The sequence below is a fragment of the Dryobates pubescens genome, chromosome 1 (genome assembly GCF_014839835.1).
Source record: "Dryobates pubescens isolate bDryPub1 chromosome 1, bDryPub1.pri, whole genome shotgun sequence".
Taxonomy (NCBI): Eukaryota; Metazoa; Chordata; class Aves; order Piciformes; family Picidae; genus Dryobates; species Dryobates pubescens.
The window spans coordinates 54,266,380-54,277,137 of NC_071612.1; positions in this window are offsets into that span (position 1 = coordinate 54,266,380).

Genomic DNA, 10,758 nt, shown 5'->3' on the forward strand with positions numbered 1-10,758 from the left:
CTTTACAGCTTGATGTCTTGATGCTTTTTCAGTTTGAGTTTTCATATGCCAGGAGTGAACTAGGGCCTCTATAAGAAGTGCATTGTCTCATCTTCTGCTGCCTCAGCAAGGAGAGTAGCCAAAAGGCCCAAGTGCTTAGAATCAAACTTTCTGAAACTGAGCCTGCCTACTTGTGGTGGTCCCATCCAGCAGGGTGTTTCCCCTCTCTGCTGGAGATGGGCAGCTGGGACAGCAAAGAGCGGGATGCATAGTTGTACCTCTACCTTTACTTCATAAACATCAGGCAGAACATTTTTGGACACTACTGTGATGTGCATGGCAACTTAGGGAAAGGAGGAGGCAGGTGCAGGCAGCTACTGTCAGAACAAGACATCTTTACCTTTTCAGGGTGACAAAATGCCTGGCAGTGCTTTTCTACAGGAATTCTTTTCTGGTGCAGATCCTGGTGACAGCAGGCCACACCTTAAGTGATATTATTTTAATGCTTCTGGGAGCATACAGTGTTCCAGGGCAGTGCTCTACTGCAGGAAGAGGCAGTGAGACTGATTGGGATGTAATTCAGCAGGGGACTGGCTATAAGCAGAGAAAACTAGGGGGAGGGAACGAGAGTGTATTGTGCTAATGTTCCGAATTTGGTTGCCTTTTTAGTTAATTGCAGATGAATTTTGGTCTGAATAATTTGAAGTTTATATCTGAAGATGCAATAAAAGTGCATTAGGATTACTTCCTGGCTTCTTTTGTGTTTTACAGGGAGTATGTGTGTTTCCAAAACATGTTTTGAAAGTCCTGTTTCAATATCAGTCCAGAGAACTGATGGTCTGATGGTTTTGTTTATAAAGTGAAGTGTGAGAGAGAGTTTTCTTCAGGAAACATCCTGTTGCATTTGGGGAAAAGACAGGACTGACAAAGTTGCTGTTTTGCTGGTGTGGATTTTTGTTTGTTTGTTTCCCCCCTTCTCCTGCCATGGCTTCATTGTATCGTGGTTTTCAGTCACCAAAAACTTTCATAAACAGGAGGAAAATTTCCCCCTCGTGAAGGTGTTTCAAAGTAGAGACTGGAAAGCAAATTGTGATTTGGAGTAAGCAAAAGTTTGGGGGGATCTCAGCAGAGAAATGCAACCCAAAAGAAGGTGGGAGAAGGCTGCTGTAGGAACAACCTTTCAGAAGTGAAAAGCAAGGTAGTTTCGAAGAAAATGCATGGAAGGACAGGGGAGCCTGCAAGGGGAGAAAACAGTACAAAGCAGTACTTCCAGGTCTTACCTCCTTTCCCTTTTTTTCCTCTTTTCCCCATTGCCCTGAATATCTGTCTCTATACCGACTCTCTTTCCCTCCTTGTCTCCAGCCCTAGTGGCCCTTCCTTTATTTTCTGTTTCCTTCTGCCTTTTTGCTCTAGCCCTGTGTCCACAGAGAGCGCAGCAGTCAGTGTCTGGGGCGGACTGGCAGGGTGCTAGCCCTGACAGAGGAATGCTGAAAATCACACAGGCTTTTTGTTCCCCAGTGTGGCATCTGGAAGCTGCAAGACAACTGCCTTTTCTACCCTTCCTGGTCTGTGTAGAGACAGTCATCATGAATTGTGATCAATTGTTTATATTTAGAGACCCTGGTTTAGGTGCATATGTATCCCTGCTCCTTCCTGGAGGTGTATGGCTCTATTAGAGGTGGGATGCAAAGTAGATCTGTTCCTCTCCCTCCAGGCTGCAGCCGCTAAAGCCAGCAAGAAATGATGGGCCATGAGAAGGCAGTGGCAGATGGAGAACAGAGGGAGTAGTGACAATATAGTAGCAGCAATCCATAGGAGAGAAGTAGTTTTCAAAGGAGCTTGTCTCCTGCTAGGGTGAGAAAGAAGAAAGAAAAGGCAGCACTGAAATTTAGCTGCAGAAATGTGGCTGCCTCTGACAGTACTCTAGACTGGATTTGTATAATGTGCCTTGGGAAAATAATATATTTTAAAGTACTCAGATTTCTAAATGTGCTTTGCATTTTTAATGTGTGAGACACAGGTTTCACTTTTTCCTGTAAACAAAATTTCTTTTTAATCTCATTATATCCTTGATATCAACACTCAGCTCTTTGCAGGCTGACAGTGAGAAGTACCAATGCTTCTCCACTCACATTAAACCTTCTTGAAAGATACCACTTAACCTGTGAGTCACCCAGCTCATTAGTACATAGAGTTTACAGGAGGAGATCTATGAGGAACCTCAGAATCTGATTTTTGCAGGACAAAATCCCTACTTGAGTATTAACAGTTTAAGTATTGTAGGAATGCATAAAGGCCTTTGAGACTTAATGACCATGTCAGCACAGCGTTAACTGCTGTCATTTATTCTAAGGTAACAGTATGTAGGATACCTTGGAGTCCATCTTCAGCACAATGGATTTTTAAGCAAAGATAAAATTCTTGCATGTTCATTTAATAAATACATAGAATACATAGAATACATAGAATAAACCAGGTTGGAAGAGACCTTCAAGATCATTGTGTCCAACCCAACAACCAATACAACACCACCTAAACAACTTACCCATGGCACCAAGCACCCCATCAAGTCTCCTGAAGACCTCCAATGATGGTGACTCCACCACCTCCCCGGGCAGCCCATTCCAATGGGCAATCACTCTCTCTGTATAGAACTTTTTCCTAACATCCAACCTAAAATATATTATATATTATAATATTCACGTGTAAATCAAATAGAACTCATATGCACCTTGCATGTCATTCAACATCTGTATAATGTCAGTCAGGGAAACAAAAAAAGTATTTGAAAACAGGGGTTTTTGTGCTTTTGCTTTGTGCAGATTTAATTTTGGGTCTTGTTTTTCTGTGTTGATGATTTGTTTTAGAAAAGGTCTGTGCTGTTGAATACTCCACAGTTGCTTTCACAATTCCTGCATCTGATTATTTGCTTTATACCTTGTCCCTGCATTAGCCTGCAGGGTTTATCTGAGTTTTCTGGAACACTGTTCATTGGTTGATTTGAAGAAATCAGGGATATAGTAGTTCTTGTTAATGCAACATTTCTTCTGTCTCTTGCCTTTATTGTTGGGTGACACTTTACTTCCAGCAGCTGTTGTCTATGGACTCCCAGAGCCCCTCTGTTCCATTTCTCTCTCTGATATTTTTGCCTTCCTAGTTTTGTTGCTGGTTTTCTCAACTTCTTTCACAGGCTGCAGTCTGTGCTTGATTAAAATATGCAACATAAAGCACCAGGCTAATCAAAGGCATCTCAGTGTATTTTCTCAGATCAGTAATGGTCTGTTGGCATGCTCAGGCTGTTGCTGCTTTTCTGTTAAGACAGGGAGGATGCAATATAGTCAAAACCTGCTGGTGTTACAAACTGTCAATTCCAGGCAGTCCAAATGACTTCATGGTGTAGAAGCATGCAGATGAATTCTGGTGTCTCCAACTGACAAATTGATCAAATGTGTTATGGGAAAATGGAGAAACTGTTCCCAGTTATCAGGCATCACAGATATTGTGTGTCTGATACCTAGAAATCCATGCCTGATCTGATTCTTTATTATTTCAAAATATTATAAGGTTTCATTTGAAGGTTTCTTACTGTTGTGCTAGGTGTTAGCTATTGATAGTTAGAGGTGCCTGGTCTTAAAGGTGTGGAGCATTCTGTAGAACTTCTGCTGAAGGTCATTGCTGCCAGGGATCTGATAGAAATCTAAGTGTTACATGTTGTAATGCATTTATGAACTTATAATTAATGACATGGGAACAAGGAACAACAAAGGAGGGAAATGGCAGACCACAACTGAGTGAGGAAGTGGTGGCAACTTCAGGAAGCTTGCAGGAGATGATGGAGGGAAGAGAGGAGATGCTCTGTGGGTATAAACTATAGACACAGTTCCATCTGGGGTTTTGTTTATATATCACAGCATAAAAGTTTAATTGCCAGTATGCCATACATTGACAGCACAGTTACTACTAAATTATATTATTAATATATTACATTTCTACTCTAATTATTAATGGGAGGTGGGTGGCTTATGATTTATTTTTTAATGGCTTAGAAAAAATTGCAGACAAATCTTTCTGTCCCATAGGGTAACAACCCAAGTGTAAGTATTCCTCACATTTCTTGAGGCATAGTCTTTAAGGAGACAGATGCTTAACCATTCCAGAAGGCTGACTGGTTCCTGGTGGTTTCTAGTTTCTTAAATATTTTTGTCTGTTTTATTGGCTCGTAATGGGACTGTATCCCGGGGATTCACAACTCAATAATGATTGCTTGAGTTGTAATTGCATTTAACCCCTCTTGCCAATGCTGTTCCTTACTGTTGTACTTCATTAATTCTGAGTCAGTTCTACCAGATTGCTTTTGTTAGTACCAGCACATTTAGCATACACAATTCGGGGACCAGTTTTACATCCTGAAATGTAAGCTGCCTCAGCACAATCACTACACGAGTTTGTAGAGTTTGACAATTTTGTGCTTGAAAATAACTGGCATGCAAAGCAGCAAATTGACTTGTAGGTGGTGAATATCCACCCTTTATAATTTCATCATTAAGAATTCATGTTTGAAAGCTGTTGGTGTTAAATATCTTGGGGTTTCTTTCTCACCAAATGAATAAACATAGGAAGGCTTACTTAAATCCCAGTCCTCATTCTGCCAGTTCTTGAGGGCTTTTAGTTATCCAATAGGAAAGTAACTCATTGTTAATTGTACACTATAAAGCTGGATTTGCTGAAAAGCATGAAGACTCTCATGATTTGAATACTCCTGCAGTGTTTACTGTAATTCCTTTTGCTTTGCTTGCTTTTTTCCATGGTGTATCATTTGTAATTGACTTGGTAAGTTCTTCTTTTTGGATAAGAACTCATTTTTGCTCTCATGTTACTTTGATGATGAGCCTAATTTAATGTGAATAATAAACCTAAGCATAGCTGATTTGCTCCTTTTTCTCATTTTTTTTTCTCTCTTCCATTTCTGTCACTGTCCTATGACATGTAAAGCTTAGACAAAACTCCCCCCACCCCCAAAACATTTAAATGGTAAAAGTATGAATTCTGTTGACAGCACCCCATATCAGCAGTCCAAAGGTGGATTCTGAAGTGGAATAAATCAGCCTTCCAGTGACCACAATTTAATCACTAGGTAGGTAATGATGTCCCTTTCCCCCCTTTCCCCCCTTTCCCCCCTTTCCCCCCTTTCCCCCCTTTCCCCCCTTTCCCCCCTTTCCCCCCTTTCCCCCCTTTCCCCCCTTTCCCCCCTTTCCTCCCTTCCTTGAAAATCACTTTGGTAGGCATTACATATTGCTTTATGCTTTTATTTTCACACTTTATTCTTTGAAGAGGGTACACATAATTTTCAGATTGTTTTGTCACTTGTTTCTCAGTGGCTGGGGGTTGTCTTAAATTTGAACTGCAAGGCTTGGTTCTGCTTGGAGTGGCTAATAGAAGAGCAGGATAATGTTTCTCTGTACCACCTCTCTGGAACATCTGCCCTTGGTCTATTGTTGTTATTAAAAGACAGACAGAGAGGTATGGGAGGGGGACGTAGGAACTGTGAGGAACTTCCTTGATAACTTTCCCTAAGAAATGAGAGATTGTTTGTTTTTTTTTTAAAGCCTTTGTGCAGAAAGATTAGTCCACGAAGGCTAATGATGTTGCCAGCTGCATGAAGACAATGTTCCTGCACCAGATTAAAAGGTAGAGGAAGAAGATGAGCAAAGAAAGGTCATATGGCTCAGGAAGACCTGGAATCTGTGGCTACATCCATCACATGACATCTTACATATTAAACATCCTGGAAGTTTTAAAAGCCTTCATAGCCATTTTTTTTTTCCTTTTATTTTTTTTCCTTCTTTTTTTCTGAAGGCAGGAGCCTGAACTCTCACTTGAAAAGAGAGCAAGAATCTACTTTTCTTTTTCCTTGAGCAAGGAAAGGAACCATACAGTAGTTTAGTGGTTAGCCAGCTTTACCAAGATAAGAGAGGCAATTCCTTTCTCTGCAACTTAAAAGAGAGCTCTAAGCAGTAGGGTAGTTTATGTAGGATAGTTGGCATCAGCAATTTGTGTAATTACTTTTCTGTTTATGGAAAGAAAGAAGTGAGAATAACTTGTCTCCATTACAGATAAGATGAGCTGGCATCTGCAGATCAGATGTTTCAGTTCTAGATGGCCAAACTGAAGCACAAATAATTCCACCCAAGCTGATCTTTGTGGTCATAGTAAATGAGTTATTGCACAGCATGTGGCATTCCCCTTGCCACAGCCTGCATTTTGTTTGGCAGTCTGGAGGATACCAACTGAACTGAGCCCCGAAAATGAGCCCGGGGAGGAATGGTAAGCCTTGGATAAAGGCAGTATTGCATCAAAGATTCAGATTAAAGAAATTAAGCCCTTTTGTAACTCTGGCCTGCTTAAATTTGCAGCCCATGTTCTAATGATATAATGGTAGCACAAAAGCACTGAATTATTTACTTTCATTTGTGTGTGTGTGTACAGTGCTAATTTAATGCACATACAATTAAACATCAATCTCTTTTGAAAAGTGGGGAGGTGGTTAGAAAGAAAAATGAGAAGTTATAAAATTCTGTAGAACAAAATAAATGTTAAAAAAATAATTCTAGCAGGCAGACACTGTCATAGACCCATCTTACTTCATCATCACTCTAAAGAATAATTCTGACATGCAGATATTAAGTTTAAAGTCTGCAAAAATTGCATAACTCTTGAAATTCTCCCTAGAAGAAGGAAGCTTCAGCAATTCACTTTTGTGCCTTCAGTGGTGGAGAGAAGATGGAGAAAGCACTCCTAATGCTGTTGAGTTTGGGAAGGATGCCAGTTCTGCCATCTGAGAATACAAAATTCAAAACTACTGCCTGATTGCTCATTGTGACAGAAAATGTTTTAAAGGGTTCTTGGCCTAGCTGAAGGTCTGAAGACATCCAGCTTACAGAGAATCTGAAAGGTACAAGTCTTCACTTCTGATTTGAATTGTACCCCAACTTTGTACATCAGAAAGGAAAGAGAAGGTATCACATAAAACACATTGTATAGGAAATGTACCTTGTTATTGTATCAGAAAGCAGTGAGATTTAGATTATTAAATTTTGACAACGTCAACTGCAAAATTCAGTGGTATGTAGTAAAGTACAGAACCAGTTTTCTTTATTGACATTTCTTACACAAGTTGTTTTCAGACTGAATGCCCCTTTTAAATTATTCTTGCCAGTTAAAGCCTGACTTGTACCCAACTTTTTAGCAGATCAGGCAGATGGGACATGTCTGTGACTGTGTTGGGTTGTCACTTGACAGTGCCGATCACACCCTGCTGTTCCCTGGAGAAACTGCATCATGATAGTTGTGAACCTGGCTGTAAGGTGAGTTAGCTAGCATAATGTTCATACATTTTATGTGTACAGTATAAACATACATATTTTGGTAGATAATATGGTGTGTTTTATCCTGCCTTCCAAGAACACTTGTGCCTCCTGCCTGCTGCTGTGCCTCAAGCCTCTGGGGATGCACAGCCTGCCAGAGCTGGTACCCACTGGTTGTATCTTCCCCCTCAAGGGAGAATGACCCTCTGGTTGGGATATCCACACTCTGTCTGCTGGGCAAGCTCTAATAATGGCTTGAACTCCTTTTGCAGTTAAAACCTGGGGAAGCTGCAGGGTTAAGTTTCTGTTTTTAAGTTTAAGAGCAACACCTGTCTGCTGGCAAGATGTGAGTATATAAATTCTAATAACTCCCCTTCCTATGCCCTAAAGGAAATGAAATTAAATATTGGCGTCAGACTGAACACCTATGGCATGTACAAGACATTTATTCAAGTGAGTGTATTAACTTTGTGTAATCAGGATTCCCTTTCCCTCAGTTTGGGAATTTGCCTACAGCAGTATTGCAGCTTCCAACCACTTACATGATGGTCTTCAGGTGTGTTTTTCTTGCACAGATACACACAAAAAAAGTCCTAACTAGAATAATTATATTGGTTATATCAATGAAAATTTGCTATGAGCAATACAGAGCTTTGTGACTACCTAACAGGTAATGGTGTTCTGCATCTGACCTGGTGCTTTAGTGTTATCCCTAATCTAAATATTTATTATTTTGTTAAACAAGAAATATCTTCTGAGAGTCTACTTGATACCAGGTAGAAACCCGGGTAGCTGTTCTGTGAAACCTCCACAGGCAGTTCAAACCTCAAGAAGTTCAGTAAAAGATAAATGCACAGCCCTGTACGAGGGCTGGAATAATTCCATGCACAGGCACATGCTGGGAACAGACCAGCCCTGGGGCAGCTGAGCAGCAGAGGACACGTGGGTGCTGGCAGGCCATAGCAACTATGAGCCAGCATTGTATCCCAGTGCTACTGAGTTACAGAAGCAAGCGATGATTTCCCTCCTACTGCTTAGGTGGCTGCATCTGGGGTGCTTCACCTGGATTTTGGCTTCACAGTGCAAAGAGGAGGCAGCAAAGTGGAGAGAGGCCAATGGAGAGCAGGCAGGCTGAGGCAAAGTATGTGTGAGGAAAGGCTGGGTCTGCTCAGTCTCAAGAGGAAAAGGCTTTGGGGGGGACCCCCCAGAAGTGGGGAGGAGCATCAAAGAGGTAGAACAAGGCTTTTTCCCAGGAGTGTGTATTAATTAAACTCTGATCGCATAAGGGAGTGGCTGAGAAATGGAACACATTGGCCAAAGATATTTTGGGATTTCCACCTTAGAGTTTCTAAAAGTTCATAGAAAAAGATCTGGACAACACAGTTTAACTTAAGTTATCCCTGTTTTGAGCCCACGGACTGCAGTCTGTGACTTTAAAAAGCTTTCATACTGTGTACAATTATAATGCTACTAAAATTATGATTGACTATGGAAATGCTAAAAAAACCACACAAAGCAGCCAATTCATCCTCGTGTGATATTAGATGCCTGAGCAGTATTCTGCAGGGAAAGTATCTCCACCCTTTCATCCCTATCTGAACACAGTAACGCATGTCCTGGTTTTGTGCCGAGCATACAAAATTTGACAGTTACACTGTTGCAAAGAGCGACCTGTCAGGCTGACCTAAGTACTGGGCTAGAAATAGTGTCTGTTGGTTGTCCTGCGTGTCCTATCTGTGCTTACACACTCGAAAAGTATGAACTCCCTCCCTTCGAGGTACTACCCTTGGTCTTGTTGGCATATTGCTATTGGACTGAGCAGTGTTGGCGAGTGTTGGTGGCAAGGAGAGCCTCAGAAAAAGCCTGGTGACTTTGTAGCAGTTAATTAGAAAGGCCTAATGTCTGATTCATTGCAATTTTCCGAAGGGCTTGTTCTTTTCAGATAGCCAGTTGCCAGAAATTACTGAGATAGTTACTGTTGTCAGGTCCAGTGGGGGATACCTCTGCATGCAGGTAGAGCCTGGGCTGCCCTGCCACCTTTCCTCATCTGTCTAGATGGAAGCATTGTTCATGGAGGTGTTGCTTTTGGTGAACCTGCCTCAGATCCGTGCTGAGGCTTTTTGGTTGGGTTTTAAATTGTTGGATACTGCGTACTCCTGAGAGATCTTTTCACGGAACTTTATCAATACATAAAAGGCAGCAACTCTATTGAAACTTGTTATTTGCTGCCACCTGGCGTTTAAATGACCTGCCTGTAGAAGGAACAGCGTCCGTAGAGGAGCGGGCTCGTATTTTTGGGATAGGGGCAGAAACCACCACCTGACGCCATAAACTGGGGCTACAGCTTTGCTGTGTCTTGCTGGTGGGGAAATGTGCACAAAATGAGCAATGTCAGTTGTCCTAAATGACTTTCTCAATGATGCACCTTTTAGGGGAGGTGGTCAATGTTCATTGAAGTTCGTCAAAACAGACAGCAGAGGGCGTTAATGAATAGCTTAAGCATCAGGATTTGCTTCCAGACACAAATGTGGATTTGTCTGGGGGTCTAAGTGTACTCTTTGCCTTTATCCCCTATTTTAAAATCATTATGAGGACTAGGGCTTGTCATTAATTCACATCCACATATTTTCCTATATACCTTATGTTTGTGTGTATATGTATATATATATGTAAATTGAAAATGTAAATTGAGATACTGCTGACAAGCTGAGGTCTACTCTGCCTGAGGTGATGGGAATGCAGAGAAATACTAAAATGTTAGGCATGTGTTTGACCAAGCCTGAGCTTTATGAAGAGTAACAAGAAAGCTCAAAGCCATTTTTCCCTCCTTACTGTTCAGTTATAGAGAAAAGAGTCATCTGAGACATTGTTTTGATGGGAGTATTGCTTGTTTTACCAGACTCGGTGGAGAGCCCTTTTAAAGTTGTATGACTGATCAAAAGAAAAATGCTCAGCTACTCTAATACTTTATAGGCATGTTTTGCTCTTGTTCTCCTTAATTTCTGATAGGCAAGTTCAGGGCTGGACTAATTTACACCTGGCATGAAGCCTGGGATGTAACATGCCAAAGTGCACTATATAATAACTACAACTGGATGGAGGAGTGTACGTCAACACACGTTTAACACCCCTCCTTTTACTACTGGAGTCATGGGGTAATATCTACTCTTTTTGCCAACTTTGGTGAAGGTGTAAATGCACATGCACAGTGTAATGGCTTTAAATCTTGGAATCCTACTTGTATGCACCAGATGGATCTTGTATAAATGTTCCACTTTACAGCATGTTAGCATTTGCTAGTAGTTAACTGGAGGTTATAGCTGCCAGACTTTTCTGTGGCAGTTTCCAGGCTTAGGGGGAAGAAAAAAAAAAGAGAGAGAGAGAGAGAGAAAACAACCACAAACAGATAAAACAA